General features: G+C 43.3%; 1 protein-coding gene across 1 annotated transcript in view; it reads right to left on the bottom strand.

Moving 5' to 3' along the window:
• LOC146808472 (transient receptor potential cation channel subfamily M member 2-like) overlaps positions 1-21,609 on the bottom strand; it is a 2,315,843-nt gene that overhangs the window by 1,240,044 nt on the left and 1,054,190 nt on the right. The gene's annotated exons all lie outside the window — the stretch shown is intronic.

Raw genomic sequence — 21,609 nt, 5'->3', positions numbered from 1 at the left:
GCTGATTTAGGGACTATTTCGTACAAAAGTAAGAGTGATTGATAGCAGAGAGTTTGCTGGTGAAACTTTGGTTTTATATCACCTAGTAAGGGTAACACCAAAGGAGTAGCAGGTTCTTCCGAGCTTGTAAGAAGGGTAAGCGGAAGGTTTACTCACTAAAGAGTGAACTGAAGGTTTTACTCGTAGTGTATGAAGAGTAAGCGGAAGGTTTTTACTTAGTAAGAAGTAAACGGAAAGCTTTACTCGTGGTAAAAAGAAATTCTATCCTTTGTTTAGCGGAACAGGCAGAGTAGTGAATGTTTTCTGTTGTTACTAACAAAGAATATAGTGGAAAATATTGAGAAATATTGAGAAATAAGGTTTTTGTATTACCTTGAGAAGGGAGGGTCAGTTGTCGGAGTTGTAGTGACGTCACAGGGTGCCATTTTAAAGGAGGGGTCAGTAGTAAGGAGTAACACTGACGTCACAGAGGACCGTGATGGGATTGGTCAAGCAACAAGCGTGAGTCTAATTCTCATTGGTTTAGGAATATAAAAGCAGTACTTGGATTGAACGGAAGAAATTTGCATGAGTTATTCTGATCGGGAATATTCAGGATTTGAAGATTATAGTTTCATGTATCGTCCATTTAGAATGTATGGTGAAAAGAGAAAAATGTCATTTGTGAAGAAAATTAAGAATTTCTTTAAAAAGGATAAGACTGTATTGATTTGAGAGGGAATTCCTATCCCACCGCCTAAAACACCTGCATCATTTATGATGATGGAGAGAGGTTATCATACCTGTGTATGGCTGGAAAATTGGATAGAGTACACAAAAGGTGATGGAGTGCTAGCTTTTCCAGAGAATGGTACCGTTAACGGAAGAATCCTCCAGAATTTGAGAATGAGGATGAATGATTCAGAACCGCGACTCAGGTTAACTCAGTATCAAGCTTTGGAAGAATGGATGACATAGTTATATAGCCAAGAAAAAGGTCGAAGGGGGAAATATACATCCTTTTACCCCAGATATCCGAACGAGTCATGTAAGGGTCAGATGAAACAGTGGAGGAAAACAATGGTATCGGAAGGATTATACCCAGTGTTGACAGCTGAAGAACCGTCCGGAAGTAAATGTAGGGAGAAAACAAAAGACCGGAATATTTCAGTATTTAATGAATCAGAAGATGATTTTCTAGAGGATATTTTAACTATGAATCCTCGGCCGTAACAAGAAGGACCCAGTAGGATTGTCACCCCAAGTGCACCAACGTTGGGAACTCCATTAATTCCCCAAGTTTTACATAATACTTCAGTTGACAGGGTGCTTCATGACCAGGAAAGAGATGCTTTAAATGAAAGTAGAGAAGAATTAATACAGAAAATAAGTCAAATGAATGTGAATCCAGTAGCTCTGAAAGTACCCGTGACCATAGGTCCAGTTATACCATTCTACGTAAATAAATTAAAGGTTCAGAATCCACCAGTTATGCCTTTTACAGTAAGGAATCCCAGAACAGAAAACGTAATAATAGAAGATCAAGCCAGTGAGTGTAACTCAGTCATTTCATTAATGGATCTCCACATAAGGGAGTCCATACTAGAAACCCCGAAGAGAACTCATTCTGAAAGTCAGAGAAATAGGGAATCCACGGCAACTTCAGGATCCAAAAGAACCACTGCAGTCTCTTCAGAAGATGGGGACAGGGAATGAAGAGACGAAGTTCTGTCCCAAAGATTTTAGACATTTACAAATTAAAAGTGGAATTGGAAGAATTGATTGCTGGGAATGTGGGGTTAGGAAGGTTCAATGATTATACGGAGGAAGAATTGTTGTTCATATGCGCGCAGTACCAAGGTGGATCATGAGAAATTGACAGAAATGTCTGCAGAAATGGGTATTGACATAGGGAGATCAAAGGTATTGCAGAAACCATATCAAGCGGACTTTACAGACAAAGACTTGGAAAACATGAATGTGTCTGGTCGAAAACTGCAGGTAAAGGAATTAATATACATTTTGCAGAAATGGGGAGACATTGATAAGTGGAGAATCAGATGGACTAGAAAGAAAGAAGAAGCTCAGGTGAAAGAGGCGTCGTCTGCATTTGTATTAAAAGATTCAGTAAAGGCAGAGAGGTTGTGCCCGATGACAGAGGTACCTGGTGGAAGATATGCTCATGTCCTGTGGAGCAGACAGGACATATTGTCTTTCACAAATGATTTCCCGAAGCTGTGAGAGAAACCAGTGGAGTGGTATAAACAGGTTGAAAGGTTTGTGAAGGTTTCAAAGGTTTTGCTGAACGACCTGGAAGGTCTGTTTGATATTGTGGTGCCTGCAGATTAGTGGACAGAGTGGAAAATCACAATTGATTGGCCAAGTGAGGCATATCACAGATATAGTAAAACAGGAGCTCCAGCAGATGAATTGATGAAAAAGTATCACCAGGTGATTACTTTCCTGAAAGGGAAAATCCCCCCAATAGAGACAGACTGTGTAAAGGTAGACAGGACGACTCAAGAATCAAATGATTCTGTACATGCCTATTACGAGAGGCTGCTGCAGGTATTTAAGCAGTACAGCGGTTTTGAAAATATTGGTGACAAGCACATGGGACACTTTGTGCACCGGTTCGTGTATGGATTAAAACCAGAGATTAGCCAAATGATCCAACAGCACATGCTCTGCTGGCAGAGCAAGACCATAGATGATAACTTGAAATATGCCAAGTATTGTGGCGATGACATTGAAGCCCGACACAAAAAGTTAAAAGAGAAAATTATGTGGGCACAAGTTAAATAGGCAGAACAGCAGGAACTGAAACTGAATTCACAGGCTGATAAAGAGCTGAACTAGAATGATCAAGGAATTAGTGGTGACAAGTTTAAGGGACGAATGAATAGAGAGGATGCGAAAAAGAAGTTTCCATGTCATGGATGCGGAAAGCTTGGGCACTGGAGGTACGAGTCTAAGAATGTCCAGAATAATAATGGGTTAAATCAAAATTTAAACCCACAGATGAAGATTGAAGGGGTTGTGAATCAAGCACAGCAGGTAGTTAATGCACAGTATCAAGTGCCACCAGCTCCTATGCTAAGTTTTGTGAACCATCCAAAGCACAGTGCAGACGCCGGATTTCCAGGAGGAAGTGGTTAGAAAAATTCTGTAATTTCACAATTTTTGTTAAAAAGTAGTGAGAGTGACTCTGATGATTGACTGTGCCTGAGAGGGGGGGAAGAGGAGTGCGTACTTGGCGCATCCTTTCCGGTAGATCAGTCAGGTCCATTTATTGATTGGAAAGTGGAAGGTAATGATATCACTTTCTTATTGGATACTGGTGCTACCCGTTCTACTGTGAGAACAGCAGACATTCCAAACCTACCCCTCTCGGGAGATTGCATCCAAGTTGTTGGCGTGTCCAACCAGCAAATGAATGCACCACTTACGAAACCAGTGGAAGTGCACATAGGGAATTTTAAAGACGTACATAGATTTTTAGTGTGTGATTCCAGTCCTGTAAGTTTGTGAGGTAGGGACCTGTTGTGCAAAATGAATTTCACCATTTATTGCACACTGGATGGTGTTGCTTCACAAACTCCTGATGAAGATATTATTTACAAGGTAATGTTAGCTTGACAAAGTACTGAAATGGATGAATTGTTTTCTCTGATAACTCCAGAGGAACTACCAGAAGAAGTGAAAACCACGGTTAACCCAGAATTGTGGGATTTTACAGGAAAAGAAATTGGATTAATGGTAAATGTAGATCCAGTAAAAGTGACAGTGAAGGAAGGTGCAGGTTAACCTAACACCCGACAATACAAATTGACTCCAGAAGTAAAGGCAGGAGTTGCTCTGGAAATTTAACGAATGTTTGAACAAAGCATTTTAAAAGAAATAATGAGTAGCCCTTGCAGTTTGCCCATAATTGAAATTAAAAAACCTAGTGGGAAATACAGGGTAGTGCAGGATTTAAGAAAGATAAAACATTGTGGTGTCGTGCCAAATCCTGCAGTAATCCTATACCAGATACCCTGGAATGCAGACTGGTTTACAGTAATTGATTTATGCCAAGCATTCTTTTCTATCCCTTCTCATCCAGAAAGTCAATATCTTTTCGCATTTAAATTCGATAACCGTGTTTTGGCTTGGTACCAAGATCCTCAAGGGTATACAGAGAGTCTCTCAATATTCAATCAGATACGGAAAAGTATATAGAGACACTAGTCATGCCCAGAAATTCGGTCCTGGTACAGTATATTGATGATCTACTGATCGCATCAAAGATCCGTGAAGACTCCGTCATTCACTCAATTGCATTGTTGAACCACCTGGCAGAAGGGGGTCACAAAGTGTCTCCAGAAAAATTACAATTCTGTCAAAAAGAAGTAAAATATTTGGGTCACAAGTTAGAAAGAGGAGTCATGCCAGAAAGAATAAAAATAATAAAACAAATGACACTACCTCACACACAAAGAGAGATGAGAATGTTTCTAGGAGTAATAGGGTACTGTAGACAGTGGATTCTAGGGTTTTCTCTGTTGGCAAAACCATTGAACCAGATGACCCGAAAATTTGCAAAAGACCCAATCGTTTGGACTGATGAATGCATTGAAGCATTCCCGAGATTGCAAGACTGTCTATGTGAGGCACCTGCTTTGGGCATGCCAGACTATAAAAAGGAATTTGTGTTGTTCTGCTGTGAAAGAGAAAATTGTGCACTTTTAGTCCTGACTCAGAGACATGGATTGAGCAGACGTCCTATAGCTTATCTTTCTGCTACGTTGGAACCTGTAGCTTCAGCTCTACCTGGCTGCATGAAAGCAGTTGCTGCTACTTGGTTGAGGTTGGAGCAAAGTGAACCTATTGTGATGGGACACTCGGTTAAGGTTTTTGTCCCTCACTCAGTTGAAATTCTTTTAATAAGAACTCAAACTCAGCACCTTACTCCTAGTTGGATGACTATGTATGAGAGAGTATATCTGGGTGTAGAAAATGTAACTGTAGTGAGATGTACCATTCTTAATCCTGCCACACTTTTGCCAGATCCTACTTGTGAAGAAGTCATAGATGATACCAATCATGACTGCTTAGATGTGACAGAACTCAGTACAAAGCCCTGACCTGACATCAGAGAAGAACTTCTAAATGGGGTCAGATTATGAATTATTTGTAGACGGTTCTTGCATGAGGAATGAGGGAGGCCGACTTACTGCAGCCTATGCAGTCTGCAAAATTTCTGGAGTAATTGAAGCATACCATTTACCAGGGGTAAAGTCTGCACAAGTAGCTGAATTGGTGGCTTTGGTTAAAGCATGCAAATTTGGGAAACATTTGAGAATAACCATATTTACTGATAGTCAATATGGTTTCGGGATTGTGCATGACTATGGCCAAATTTGGCTGCAAAGGGGATATCTGACTTCTTCAGGATCTCCAATAAGAAATGGGAAAATTGTGAAAGAATTATTGGAAGCAATTCAGTTGCCAAAAGAAGTAGCAGTGGTCAAGTGTGCTGCTCACCAGTCAGGAAATTACTATGTGACGGCAGGTAATCACTATGCTGACTAGATTGCTAAATATTGTGCTAGAACTGAAATGGCACTGAACAGAAAAATTGAAAAAGGTGAAAACAGATGCCAACTTATGTTCTTTTCAGCTCCAGAAACTTGGGATGAGGTCAGACAATTACAGGATGAGGTTGAGATAAGTGAGAAGAAAATCTGTTTAAGAGCAAATTGTACTAGGAGAGCAGAAGACGATGTATAGATCTATCGTGATGGCCGACCAGTTATGCCTGATTACTTACTCTCCCAAAAGACCAGAATGTATCATGGTGACACACATGTGGGCAGGGATGCCATGATTAGACTCTTTGGAAAAAACTGGTATAATCCGAAGTTCAGGGTAGTCGCAGAAAGTCTTTGCCAGAGATGTCTGATCTGTCAGCAGCAAAACCCAGGCAGAAAAACAGTAGTCAGCTGGGGAAAAACTGGGAAGGCAGAAGGTCCCTTTGTAAGATTGCAGTTGGGTTTCATAGAACTACCCCCATGCAGAGGAATGAAATACGTCCTTGTCATAGTGTTTTTGTTTTCACGATGGGTAGAGGCATATCCTACTAGAAGAAATTATGGTCTCACAGTTGCTAAATTGCTGTTGAGGGAACTGATCCCTCATTTCAGTTTCCCAGTGACTTTGGAATCAGATAGAGGACCTCACTTTAACAATGACATAATTTTATTGCTCTGTGAAGCATTTAAAATTGATCAGAAACTGCACTGTGTATACCACCCAGAAGCTTCTGGAGTGGTTGAACAATTGAATGGCACAATTAAGTCAAGACTGGCTAAAATGTGTGCATCCACACCATTATCATGGCCAGATGCATTGCCTCTTGTGTTGATGGGGCTCAGGAGCATCCCAGACAGACAAACTGGGTTGAGCCCTCATGAAATTATCATGGGAAGAGCAATGAGACAAGCATTTATTCCCGGAAACAGATTGATAAATATAAATGATGATTTGGTATTGGACTATTGCAAAGGATTGGCTGACCTAGTGCGTTCTGTCTCTCACCAGGTTGGAGAAGCTGCAGTTACCAGGCAGCCAACACAAGCACATGATTTGAATCCTGGAGACTGGGTGGTAGTGAACAAACACGCCAGAAAAACGTGCCTAGCACCCAGGCGGGATGAACCTCGCCAAATCATACTGGTCACTACTACGGCAGTAAAGTGTGTGGGTTTTCCTAATTGGATCCACGCTAGTCCTACCAAACGGGTACCAGCCCCTCCTGAGGAAGTACAACTGCCCAAAATAGTTAAAATAGCTGAAGGTTGTGAAGTCGAAGAATCTAGAGAAATAGATTCAGATGAAGTAGACTTTGAACAACCGAGCGCCAGTCAGGAGGGCTGGATACCAGAAATTGATTTACCTGATGTAATTGTCCAGACAAGAAGCAGAACCAGATTAGATAAGCAGGACGATAGTGAGGACCACATAGGAGTAGAAGAACACGCTCAGGAAGAAGAGAATAAATCAAATCAAGACCCTAAGCAGGAACCGACAGGGCAAGAAGAACGTACTCAGGACGGTGAGCAGTCTAAATATCGAGTTTTAAATTTCGACCTACAGTATATCGAGTTGTTAATATCGTAGGTAAAGAATATCGAAGTCAAGAATATCGATGGACAGGGGGGCGCTAGAGGGCGCACAGCGGAATGGCTGCCTCCTGAGACAGCTCCGCCGGACGGGGAACACAAATGGCGCAAAAAGCATGACCGGGGACGCGCCGCGGCCAGAAACCTATCGCAGCAATGATCGGAGACTGCCCTCCACGAAAGGGGGATGAGAGAATCGCTCGAGAGCCCCGCTTTCCCTGAAATAACGAACTCCGATGATTCCTGGCGCGAGAGGCTAACGGCTCCCAAGATGGCGGCGCCCACCGGTACGAAGACGCGATCTGGATGGCGTCGGCCTTGCCATTAAAGGCAGACGCTGGTGAGGGACGCGATCGCCGCCTGGCCATTGACTGTTCACTCCTGACACGTTGCGGGAGCCCTGGGGGCGCAGGCACAGACTGTGGAGCGTTGCGGAGGCCCCGTGAGAGACTACATGCTGGCCGCCTGCCTGATCGACCGCTGAGGAGGTGAGGGCTCGGCTGCGGTGCGGCCGCATTGGTGGAGGTGCATAGCGCTGTGCTGCGGCGGGGGCTGTGAGAGTGGAGAGGCGAGGCGACTGCTGGGGCCCCCGTTGAAGGATCGAGGAGCGACTCGCCTGCCAATAAGAAGGACATCTGCTGCAGGCTGGCCTCATGGGCATGAAAAACCCGGGCAGTGGCGAGCTCCATGTGCGCTGCGACCATGACCGGTACATATAGCGCTCAGCGGATGGTGGTAAACGCGTGAGCCTGCTGGCGGGACGGAGATAGCTGGACCACATAGCGATCACAATTGCGCTGAATGGCGGCACTGGGGCCCATGCGGAGCGAGTGGCTGGAATGAGGAGGTGAACACCTGAGCTACTGCAGAGAGCTGTGCGCCTGCCGTTCAGCTGCGACACCCCCGAACTCCGTCTGTGGGGGGGCCGATAGGTGACCTTTGTCGGCGGGACCCAGGGGGCCCAGTGGCGCACTCGGACACAATGGGGAAGCCGGAGAAGACACAAACGAAGCTCCCCTTTGAAACCAAGCGCCAGACTAAGGGCGCCGCTCTGCCACCAGACGACACAACGGGGGCTGACGACACAACGCCACAGGGCATGGCGGAGGCGCTGAGGGCCATCCAGCAGAGCTTACAGGACATACATGGTAAACTTGATACCATCACACTGCGAGTCGACAACATGGCGGCGAAGCTGGATGCGCACGGGGAGCGGCTAACGGAGGCAGAGACCCGAATTGGGGCACTGGAGGACGCCTCCCAAGCCGCCACCCAAAAATATACGGAGGCTGAGAGCCTGCTGGAGGCGATGAGGCACAAGACGGAGGATTTGGAAGCGCGCTCAAGACGCAATAATGTGAGAATCACGGGGGTTCCGGAATCTACCAACACGGGCCGGATGGAAACGTATGTCGAGGAGCTGATTAAGGACGTTGTGGGCGCGGAGCACCTGTCCCCAATGTTCCTCATTGAGCGAGCCCACAGGTCGCTGGCTCCAAGACCGAAGCCTGGGGCACCCCCGCGGCCCATAGTCGCCAGAGTCCTCAACTACAGGGACCGTGATGTTGTCCTCCGAATAGCGCGTGAGAAACAACAGATCACGCACCAAGGAAACAAACTGGCATTCTATCCGGACTTCACCCTCACAGTCCAACAAGCGCGGAAGGAGTTCAATCCGGTAAAGAAAAAACTTCGTGATATGGGGGTTGATTACGCCATGCTCTATCCAGCCCGGCTGCGGATAACGCACGACGGACGTGCGGTGCTGTGCCATTCGCCCCGAGAGGCGTCTGAACTTATCAAAAAAATCGGAGCTAAGCGAAAAGAGAGGCGGAGAGGTGCGGAAGCCACGGACGCTGACTAAAGTATTGTGCAAAAGGACCACAGGAGACCGGCGAAGCTGCTCTACACCACGTGCTGAACCCGCGGCCTTGGCGGGGTGAACTATGGAGGGCGACAAGGCCGGCGAAGTGACTTCTGACATGGCACAGACTGCGAGTGCATTTGATGCGAATGATCGTGCCGGGGCCTCTGAGGGGCTGGGAACCGGTAATATTGCTACCATACAAGTCATGGTGGTGTTGCAGTAGCTCCTGACCACGGGAGTTCAGGGGTAGGATTCCCCCTTCGGACAGAGACCGCATACAGTTGGAAGCAGCCGTTCCCTGAGGGGATGGCGTTCGTTTTCCTGGGGTGGCAGACGAACCACCCAGATGAACAGCGGGAGAAACGAGCCCTGACTAACAGGACTAGAACATAGGTATGTAGGTCAGGTGCGGGAGGAGGGATGAGCAAATGGCTGGAAAGTGACTCTCTACTAGCAGGACAGTAATGATGCAAATGGGAAGCTGTGAACGTTGCTGAGGCTGCGACGGGACCTGGGGAGGGTTGATACGATGCTTACACAGATGTGGGACCTATGGGGTCCTGAACAGGGATTTGTCCCCGTCCACATCCATTGAGTTGGATGGAGTGGTGTGTTCTAGGCGGTCCCCCAACGAGGGAGATCCCCGAATCCAGTTATCTTAATGTTTGACCTTAGTTATGGGGTATGTCTTTGGCATAGTTGGGGTGCTGAAGTGGGTGGGGGGAAGCGGGATACGGTTGGGAAGTTGAAATGTTGGTCACTGTGCATGAGACGCATCGCTGAATTCCGAGTAAATTTGCTAAGACGCCTGAGGGTCCTTACCCGCTGCGACAGCTATAGGGACGCGCCCGCTAGGTGTCGGGGTGATTGTTGTATACATGCTACTGCTGGGAGATGGCCGACAGCGGATTAGGTGCGAGATCTCTTCGATTAATAACATGGAATGTCCGAGGGCTTGGTAACCCCAAGAAAATCAGGCAAACGCTGGCATATCTGGACAGGCAGCGCGTAGATATTGCACTCATACAAGAGACACACTGCGCACCGTCACGCCGAGTAAATGTGGGCCGTAGGTGGGCCGAGTCAGTACACTATTCCTCTTACTCCTCCTATGCACGGGGGGTGATGGTATTGCTAAAAAAAGGGCTGAAATATACAATTGAGACAGTCGAGAAGGATGACATGGGACGGTTTGTTATTCTGACTGGTCTCCTGCGGGGACAGAGGCTGGCTGTGGTGAATGTCTATGGGCCTAATGTGGATGATCCGCAGTTCTACCAGTTACTGTGGAGCAAACTGCGCGAAATACAGGCTCCCCATGTGGTGTGGGGTGGAGACTTTAATATTGCGCTCTGCGATGACTTTGACCGCTCTGGGGCGACAACGGAGCCACATAAGCACGCACTTCATGTCCTCCAGGACATAATGGTGGATAAGGCACTCACTGATATTTGGAGGAATAGACACCCGGATGACTTAGAAGCCACTCATGTGACTACGTCGCGCGGTAGCTGGTCCCGTATTGACTACTGGCTGGTATCGGGTGACGTTGCACGGTGGACGAGGGAGGTTCGTCACCTACCTAGAACGCTATCCGATCATAGCCCGGTGCTCCTCACCTTGGAGCTCCCGGATTACACACCGCCTCCGTTCAGTTGGAGATTCAATGCTAAAGCACTCATAGACCCCCTGTACACTGATACCATCGGGCAGGCGATACAGGAATACTTTGACAATAACGCGCCTACAGCGACCGACCCGGGAGTGCTCTGGGAGGCCTGCAAGGCTACTATACGCGGCGTCTGCATAAGCACCAATGCAGGCATACTTAAAGACATCCAACGGCAGATCGGAGCCAGAGAGGATAAACTCCGAGTCCTAGAGCGTGAATACGAACGCACACAAAATGCTCGGCTACTGGGAGACATTCGGACTACACTGTCCGAATTTCAGAGCCTCGCGGACGATGAAATTAAATATACCATGAAACGACAGGTTGCAAGGGCCTATGGGGAGGGCGGCAGGCCAGGAGGGCGACTGGCGGCTAAAATATGTGAGGGACGTGCACCGCAGAACATACAGGTGATCCGTGGACAGCGGGGTGAACGAAAATTTGGCGAGCGAGAAATACTGGGGGAATTTATGGCTGCATACGGAGAGCTGTATGCCTCCAGGCCTACGGCCGCTGAGGCTGAAATCGGGGAGTACCTCGAAGACGTGGCGATAGCGTGGCTATCGGACACGCATCGCGAATATCTATCCCAACCAATCACAGTAGAGGAGGTCACAGACATAATTAAGTCACTGCCGAATGGTAAGGCTCCGGGCCCCGATGGCTTTACGTGCGAATTTTATAAGGCGTTTGTTGACCAGTTGGCCCCCCGTCTGGTGGAAATGTATGGTAACGCTCATGAGCAACAACAACTGCCGCCCACATTGCGGGAAGCAATACTGCTGGCTCTCCTCAAGCCACAGAAAGATCCGGAGCTTTGTGACTCCTATAGACCATTGTCCCTCATAAACGTGGATAACAAGATCTTGGCTAAACTGCTTGCTGCTCGACTGAACCCGCTGATGCCCAAATTGATCTTGCCTGACCAGTCTGGATTCATACCAGAACGCTCCACTGCACACAATACGCGGACGCTGTTTGCGCTTTCGCATTACTTAACACCTGAGACGAAGGCTGCGGCGGTCTTCCTAGACGCAGCCAAGGCCTTTGACTCTCTAGAATGGAAATATATGACTAAGGTACTGCGGAGGATGGGATTCCCACTCGCGTTCCTTCAATGGATCCACTTGCTATATGATACACCTGTGGCGCGGATTCGGGTGAATAACTATATTTCAGACACCATTGCTATCCGGAGAGGGACGAGGCAGGGATGCCCGCTGTCCCCTCTCTTGTTTGCAATAGCACTGGAGCCGCTCGCCTGCAAGATAAGACAGGGACATCATTATTCGGCCCTGCAGTTTCCGCAACGGCCGTTGCACATCTCACTGTACGCAGATGATATGCTACTCTACGTGAGGGACCCACAGACCAATCTGAATCCACTGTTGAGGGAATACATAAAATTTGCGCGTAAATCTGGTGTCACTATAAATTGGGCCAAATCCCTGATTATTCCCTTGACTGATACCACACACCCGCACCCCATAGATTATCCCTTGGAGTGGAAAACGGACCCGATAAAATATCTGGGGGTATGGTTTCACAGGGACCCGGAAATTGTTGTCAGGTCTAACTATGGGACGGTGATTGACACACTGGAGGAGAAGGTGGGGAGATGGATTCAGCTGCCTTTATCGCTGGCTGACCGAATTGCTATCGTCAAGATGGTGATCCTGCCGAAGTTACTTTACCTGTTCACTAACATCCCTATACACCCCCCAATGGAGGTGTTCCGCAGGATTACCTCGATGGTCCTCCGGCTTGTTTGGGCGGGAAAGACGGCCAGGGTGGAGATGCGGACACTCACGTTACCGTACAGTCAAGGAGGGTTCGGGGTCCCAGACTTCTAGCATTATTACCTCTGTGCGCAGGCACAGTACGCACACTATTGGTACCACAGGATCCCATTTCTCACCCACACTGCGATTGAAGAAGGGGATGCGCTGCCTGTCCCGCTTGAGGCGATTATCACCCATCGTAGGCCACCACTGCATACGCAAGACATAAACACCATTGACGCAACGAACAAAGCATGGCATACCATGGGCAGACTGGCCAATAAACTGCCGCTGTATGCCCCGGCGCTCAGGCTCCAATGGCATCCGGCTATATCGGTAACGCAAGAAAGAGTGGGGTTGGACTTGCTGCGGCAGGTAGGCATTGACACCGTAGGAGATTTGTACGAAAACGGGACCTTTAAAACACTTGAACATCTCACATTCATTAGTAACATGTCTACGCTATTTCGCTTCAATTACTACAGGCTGCAAAGAGCTGTGAAGCGACTGTATCCAGATTACCCGTTGGAACCGAAAGAACTGACCGCGTTGCAGTGGCTGATCACCACACCTGCGAAAAGACACCTGGTATCTACACTCTATACAAAACTACAGGGGGACATAGCGGGGAACACGCACACTTCAATGGAGAAATGGAATAGCTGTCTAGATGCACAGCTAACGGAGGAAGAGTGGACTGTTGCCTGCACCCTGACGGGAATGCTGACGCCTAATGGTAACCTCCGCATACTACATTTCAAATACCTGCACCAAACATACTACACACCGGCTAGGCTACACCGCTATGGGCTGCGTGGGGATGCTAGATGCGAGCGTTGTGGGGCTGATGGTGCAGATTTTATTCATCTGGCGTGGTCGTGTGAGGCGGTGGGGGAATACTGGGAGCAGGTGACGAGATTACTGGGGGCCATGGTGGGGGGTGAGGTGCGCTGCGAGGCTAAAACCTGTTTGCTAGGAATGCTGCCCGAGATACGGGCCCTAAAGCGCAGATTCTGCGTGATTGCATTGCTAATGGCCAAAAGAAGGGTATCGCTCTGTTGGTATGGAAAGAAGATCCCAAAACTGAAAGACTGGCTCACGGACTTAACGTACTGTAGAGATACCCTGAGGACCTACGAAGAGGAACTCCCTGCTGGATCAAAACCCAGAGACTACTGGGTATATTTAACCCAATATCTGCAAAGTGTTTCCACAGAATCATCAAGCGATTAACATATGAGTGGAAGGGTGGTGGGGGTAGAGGACCTCTGGTTAAGAAACAAACAGATAATTTGGATGAAGGATGCTGTTGTGCGGTGACCGAAATGTTTTGGTTGTTGTTCGATTGTAAACAATTACAAATGCCAATAAAAAAAGAAAAAAAAAAAAAAAAAAAGAATATCGATGGACAGAATATCGACCCCAAGGTAAGTATTATCGAAGTTAACAATATCGAAGTCTTAAATATAGATGTAGGTAATATCGTAAGCAAAAATTTCGATGTCAATAATATCTATATTTTATTAGTGTAATGTATTTTAATATGTATTTTATTTGTATGTTAAAGATTATTGTAATGTATTTTAATACATTTAAAAAAAAAAGTTTAGAGATTAATAATTATTTAAGATTTAATTTAGCGTTTTAGTATCAGAGCGGGTTGTGGGTTTATAGGGGAATAGGGTGGGAAGTAATTTAATTATAATTAATGAATTAATATGTATTGTTTAATTGGTATTTAGGATTAATTAATTGTTAATTAATTATTAATGGTAAATTAAATATATTAATTGAATAATTAATTGTTAATTAATTATTAACTGTAAATTAATTTTATTAATTGGTTAATTATATAAGTTATAATTAGTTTAATATTAATATTTATGTATTGGTATTGTTAATTAATTAATTGTTAATTACTAATTAATTGGTGATTTAATTTTATTAAGTGATTAATTGATGATTAAATTAATTATGTGAATTTTTGTGGGTTGTGGGTTTATAGGGGAATAGGGTGGGATGTAATTAAATTAAAATAATTAATGATATTTTTTATTAATTTGTAATTAATAATAATTAATTGTTAATTATTAATTGGTAATTCATTGTTATTAGTACGTTAAATATAGTAAATATAAATAATTTATTATTTCATGTTATTTGTTGTTATTGCTAATTAATGTATTGTTAATTAATAATTAATTTGTGAATAATTGTAGTTTGGTAGTTAATATGTATAAATTAGTAAAAAATAACTATATTAATTATAAAGAATGTATTATTAATTGTAAATAATAGATAAATTGATATTTAAATGTATTGTGTATTTTGTATGTGTAGTGTGTTGTGTGTTAAAGGGGGAATAGTGTGGGATGTAATTCAAAGTTATTTATGTAAATATTTATTTTAAATAATTGGTATTTAATAATAATAATTTTGTAAATTAATTATTAACATGCTATTTTTTTATAAATAATTATTTAATTGGTTATTATGTTTATAGAATCCCTATGCTATCCAGTGCTTTCCCAACTGTTTTACTATCTGGAGTGGGAATAGTAATTTTTACCCCTACGCTATCCAGCGCTTTCCCTACTGTTGCACTCTCTGGAGTGGGAATAGCAATTTGTAACCCTACGCTATCCAGCGCTTTCACTACTGTTGCACTCTCTGGAGTGGGAATAGTAATTTTTACCCCTACGCTATCCAGCGCTTTCCCTACTGTTTCACTTACTGGAGTAGGAATAGTAATTTTTACTCCTAAACTATCCAACGCTTTCCCTACTATTGCACTCCCTGGAGTGGGAATAGTAATTTTTACCCCTACGCTATCCAACGCTTTCCCTACTGTTGGACTCACTGGAGTGGGAATAGTAATTTTTACCCCTATGCTATCCAACGCTTTCCCTACTGTTGGACTCACTGAAGTGGGAATAGTAATTTTTACCCCTACGCTATCCAACACTTTCCCTACTGTTGCACTCTCTGGAGTGGGAATAGTAATTTTTACCCTTACGCTATCCAACGCTTTCCCTACTATTGTACTCTATAGAGTTGGAATAGTAATTTTTACCCCTACGCTATCCAGCGCTTTCACTACTGTTGCACTCTCTGGAGTGGGAATAGTAATTTTTACCCCTACGCTATCCAGCGCTTTCCCTACTGTTTCACTTATTGGAGTGGGAATAGTAATTTGTTCCCCTACGCTATCCAGCGTTTTCACTACTGTTTTACTATCTGGAGTGGGAATAGTAATTTTTACCAATATGCTATGCAATGTTTTCCCTACTGTTGCACTCATTGGAGTGGGAATAGTATTTTTTACTCCTAAGCTATCCAGCGTTTTAACTACTGTTGCACTCACTGGAGTGGGAATAGTAATTTTTACCCCTACGCTATCCAACGCTTTCCCTACTGTTGGACTCACTGGAGTGGGAATAGTAATTTTTACCCCTATGCTATCCAGTGGTTTCCCTACTGTTGCATTCTCTGTAGTTGGAATAGTAATTTTTTTCCCTACGCTATCCAACACTTTCCCTACTGTTGCACTCTCTGGAGTGGGAATAGTAATTTTTACCCTTACGCTATCCAATGCTTTCCCTACTATTACACTCTCTGGAGTTGGAATAGTAATTTTTACCCCTACGCTTTCCAACGCTTTCCCTACTGTTGCACTCTTTGGAGTTGGAATAGTAATTTTTACCCCTACGCTATCCAACGTTTTCCCTACTGTTGTACTCTCTGGAGTGGGAATAGTAATTTTTACCCTTACGCTATCCAACACTGTCCCTACTATTGCACTCTCTGGAGTTGGAATAGTAATTTTAATCCTACGCTATCCAACGCTTTCCCTACTGTTGCACTCTTTGGAGTTGGAATAGTAATTTTTACCCATACGCTATCCAACATTTTCCTTACTGTTGTTTTTGTTGGAGTTGGACTAGTAGTTTTATTGTGTCTGATATTTAATATGTTTTGTATTATTTTAGCTATTGTAATATATCATTAATAATAAAAATTATTTACATTAAAAATATTGATTATTATTTGCTATATGTAATTATTAAATATTTATTGATGTTATTGTTTTATGTGTATAGATGTATTGGTAATTTTTAAAAACATTTAATAATTTATACGTTACAGAAATTATTATTGAAATTAATTATTAAGTAAGTATATATATTATATATTATATGTATATGTTTAATTAAAGTTTTATTAAATTATATATATTAATTATACAATATATTTAATTATGTATATTTTATTTCTAAGTATTATTTGGTTTATTTTACATATATTTTTAAAGTAAAAAAAACGATATTTTTAATAACGATATTTTTGACATCGATATTTAATTTTCGATATTTTTGCACTTACCATGTTGTAGATAGGATGTCGATATTCTTGACATCGATATTTGTGTTGCGATATTTGTGTTGCGATATATTTGTAGGTCGATTTTCTGTCTGTCGAAATTATGTCATACAACCACTCAGGACGAAGGGACTGAAATCATTACCGATTCTGAGGAGGGACAGATAGGAGAAGAAGAACACGGTCAGGCAGCAGCCAAGCAAATTGCAATAAGACCTGATCAGGACCAATTATGAACAGAAGAACGAGTTTGGGCAGAAGAAGAAAACAAGACTGGAAATAGACCCAAACAAGGTCAATTAGAAGAAGAACACGTTCAGGCAGATGAAGCAACAATAATAAAAATACAGGAGCAGATAGAGAGTGATTCAGCTGAAAAGAATTGGATTGTACCAAAACCCTCTAATGAAAATAAAAGAACTTTGAATAACGACGAAGAGGGTGAAAGTGCAGTACAAACAAAAAGAGCCGGAAAAGGAGATAACTGGCCAGGAGGAGTAAAAAGACTGAGATATATTCTGAAACGAATAGTTGAAAAACCAGAACAAGTGAATGAAATCACCAGTCCAACCAGAATAAAATTAGGAAAAGATGAAAACTTGCGGAGAAGTCCAAGATTGAAAATCCTGAACAATAAATACCAAGGTCCTGAGTGGACCTATGTAATTGTGGAGGAGTTTGAAAATCTGGACATCAGAGAGGAACCTGAAAATCAAAATCCAGCACAGATCAAAGAAAAAGAGTGAGACTGTATTAAATATGAATTCTGAAGTTCCTGATTACTGAAATAAGAGGAGAAAATATCCTCTCAGTTTAAAATGACAAGAAATGGAGTCACTGAGCAACTGAAACGAAGTTGTGAACAAAGATGTTGTAAGGTTTAAATATGTAGTGTCGTAATAATGATACTAACATGGTTATTTTTCGACAATAGCAATACCTTTAATTATGATAAAAGACAAAAAAATGATACCAATACGAACGACAGCTACTATTAAAGGAGATAGACTATAATTACAAGCAGTAGATGAGACAGATTTCCATAACACAGTAACAGATAATGACACATCATTAAATGTTTTCACAAAGTTATTGTTCCAGTACATAGACACTATGGAGGTTAGTGATTGTTATATTTGTATGAAGTTACCAGCATCAGTATCGGAAGGGATGACTTATCATCACATACCACTGACTTATGGTATATCCTGTAGTGTATTAGCAAGTCTGTTTTACACAACTGGGAAATTACAGTTTTATTATTCTAATTTAGATATAGTATTTTCAGAACTTCCCATTCGAAGGAATATGAATCCTGTCCTTAGTGCACAGTCTGCACAGTTCATGGGAGAATTCTTTCTGACAATGAAGACAATAGATTCAGTTAAAGCACATAGAAACAACCTAACATCTTCATTACGTGAGGAAGAAAAGATGCTCTTGAATTTAGTAGAAAGTAGAAGACAGGACTTCCAAAAGAAAGATGCTGAACAGAAAACTCATGTTCCAACATGGGCTGAAAGGGAGGGAATTTATATAGCTGGCAAGACACAAGCTGCGATGTCCCTGGACTTTGTGAAGAATGGGAAAACCTGTATTCATTGATTAAAGACAGATTATAACAATGTATTTATTGGTTCCTACGTGTGTGGGTATAATGCCTACTTTAGGCTACCAGCACGGTGGTATGGGAGCTGTTACTTTTGTATTGTATTTCCCAAAATATACCATGTAAAAAGAATCACTGGAAGCAATGAAAACACTAATGGACTAACACGAACGAACAAAGAGAGCTCGTTTTTCAGAAATAGTAGGTGATATATTTAGTGCACTAACACCTTCAGTGGGAGTCATTCTGAATACACACAGAATTTGTAAATTGTCAACAGTAGTTGATCGTCTATCGACGGATACTGCTGGGGGTTTCGTGATGATTAATACAGAAATGGTTGCAATCAGATTAATGGGTATGCAAAATCGTCTTGCATTAGACATATTATTAGCAAAAGAGGGCGGAGTTTGGGAATGCTGAAAGTTCAACATTGTTGCACTTACATTCCTGATAAAAGCAAAGAAATTAGGGGGTACATAAAGAACATTACTAGATTTCATGACATTTTGAAACCACTGGAGGCTGACAGTGTATGGGAAACACTAACAAAGAGTTTAACTTCCATAGGGACCTGGTTTACTAACCTAGTAAAAGGTATTTTAATACATATAATCCTTCCCTTAGTTGGTGTAACAATAATAGTATTGACAATAATGGTTTGATGCAAGTGTTGCAGAAGGAAAATAATTTATGAAGTAACTGGAAGAGGAAAGAAAAGAAAGAAAGAAATCGATGAAGTTGAAATGGAAGAAATGAAAGGCAAACTTTATAAAGAAATGAGGGATTTTGAGAACAAGGAAAAAAAAGGGAAAGTTGGAGAAGAAATAGAATTGAAAGAGTACTAAAGCTGGCATCTGTTTAGGGATGGGTAAATTTTGATGGCATATAATGGCATCAGAGAGGGGATTGATGGAGCAAGGACTCGTAGAAAAAAGACTTGCTTGAAGCAACACCCTCCTTTAACTCGCTAATGAAGTACTAACTCTGTTTCGTCATTAATAATTACACTTTACACTACATGGGAAAACCAAGTGAAGCTTGCCTATGTGTTTTCTAACCATTAATATGAATGGTGGACTAACTGCGCGGCTCTAACAGGGAAAACTTTTCTGCGCTGGGTCAATTGCATCTACACAGTATGAGGTATAACCAGCTTTGGAGGGAATTCTCGCACATGCGCAAAATGCACTAACAAATGGCGTCTTTTAGATTCACCTGTAACACACATGCTTTGCTGCTTTTCCAAATGCTATTTTACTAAAGGATAATGCGGGGAAAGTATTAATGATTAAAGGGAATCAGAGTAGAGGCGGGTGGTATACAGTGAAATTATTTATTTTGTGAAACTGATATTTTCTTTTGACCTTTTTATTATTTCGTATTTGGGCCCTGAAGATTGTAACCGTGTGTTCTGAGAGTGAGTCTAATACGCCTCCGTGAACTGCCAGTCAACTTGCGAGATGACTTTGCGCATGGAAGTCTGCCAAGGCCACTGTCCTGCTAAATCCTGGGAACCTCAGTTCAAGAGGGCAATGGAAGCAATATGGACAATGTTAATAAAATTGTTGCAACTTGAAATAAAAGTCAATTGGAAATGTTATTAAAGAGAAGACGTAATGAGAGGAGGGCTCAACTTACAAAGAACGTTGGAGAAAGTGCTATATCAACATGGTGTGGTGACCTAACGCCCCTTGCCTGTCCAATTAGAATCCGCAAATTTGCGGTATTGCAACTTAGGGGCTGGTGCATTGCATCCCAGAAGGTATAATTGGGGTAGTTTAGTTAGAAAAAGTGTCGGTGATCCTGAGAGTATGCTGAGAGGGGAGATGCTGTCCGAAAAACTGAAGAAATTGATTAGAAGAAGACTGCGGAAGAATCTCGAGGAGGAAGAGAGGGGTGCGGCGAGGCGTCGGTTTCAGAGAGGTCCACTTTCCTGTCCTGATTCCTGTCCTGAAGCCTTTGTCGCCTGCTCTTTCCCAGTGGACCCTTACCAGCCCTTTGGTCAGGGGGTTTGGTCTTCACACCAAAATATTGGTAACTATTAATTTGTATATTTCTCTCCGTACTGCTGTCTATATCCTCTCTTTCCAAAGTACCGTCAATTTGTCTGACTTTTTTTAATGAAGGTTGAATAATTGAAATCTTCTCTCCTATGATTGATGGTGCCTGTAATGTGCATTTGAGATGGTTCACTCACATTTAAAATTTTAGATAAAGGTTTTTAAAACTTTTTGAGTCTGTGGTTATTTGCCTATGCACTTTAGTTCCAACTAATTTGGTCCGTCGACCAAATGGAAAGAACCTGTTTGATCAGTGAAATTAACTAGGAAACTGCCTACGGTTTAGGTGTTGATCAAAACAAGGAACTTGGATACAATAACGAAATTCAATCAGGTTTAAACTAAAAGCTCCAGTGGCTGACCAGGATTTAGTTGTGAATGTATGGGCCCAGGTGAGTATATGGTATTGGAATACCTGTTGTTGGTGCGCCGCTGGATCACTATGTGTCACTGGCCAGCACCCCTACCTGGCCTAATACACTAAATCCTGTCTGGGAGATTTTTTCACAGCTCCCTGTGTTAGGAAACCTAATGTCCTACCTTCCCCTGCTCAGGCTTGGCCCAGCAGCAGGAGGTCAAAGATTACCTGAAGCAAAAGGGACAGAGTCTATGCCACTCAGGGGTGACCGGGAGGCACGGAAGACAAAGGCCACTCGAGTTCAAAGATGCAGGCAAATAATTATTAGGAGCTTCAAGCACTGTTGCATCTAATCGGTAGCTCTGCCTAAGCTAGCATGACGCTGAAGACAACAGAGTCCGTCATCTCTAACCAACTGTGTTGACGTGGATCAGTTATAGCGGGGACAGACTCGTAGATAGAACCTTTCGATGCGTCTGACTCTGTTGGCACGAGTCGCTCGAGACAACCGATGCAGTTGCCGTGCGATGAAGCTATACAGCGATGCGGTGCACAGGGGTTCAGTTGTAGAAGCCCCGACAAGGAACACTGGCCTCAACCTTTGATGAGAGGACAGTTCAGGCCTCGAGGGAGTGCCGGACCACCACCTGTGTTGCTGAGCCTTGTGCAGTCCATGGGGGCCTAGGATCGGCAAACCGGTCGGCTGTGTTGCGTGGGGAGTGACTCCTTCACTTCAA

The sequence above is a fragment of the Triturus cristatus genome, chromosome 8, assembly GCF_964204655.1.
Source record: "Triturus cristatus chromosome 8, aTriCri1.1, whole genome shotgun sequence".
Lineage (NCBI taxonomy): Eukaryota > Metazoa > Chordata > Amphibia > Caudata > Salamandridae > Triturus > Triturus cristatus.
This window is presented reverse-complemented; position numbering and strand designations above follow the sequence as displayed.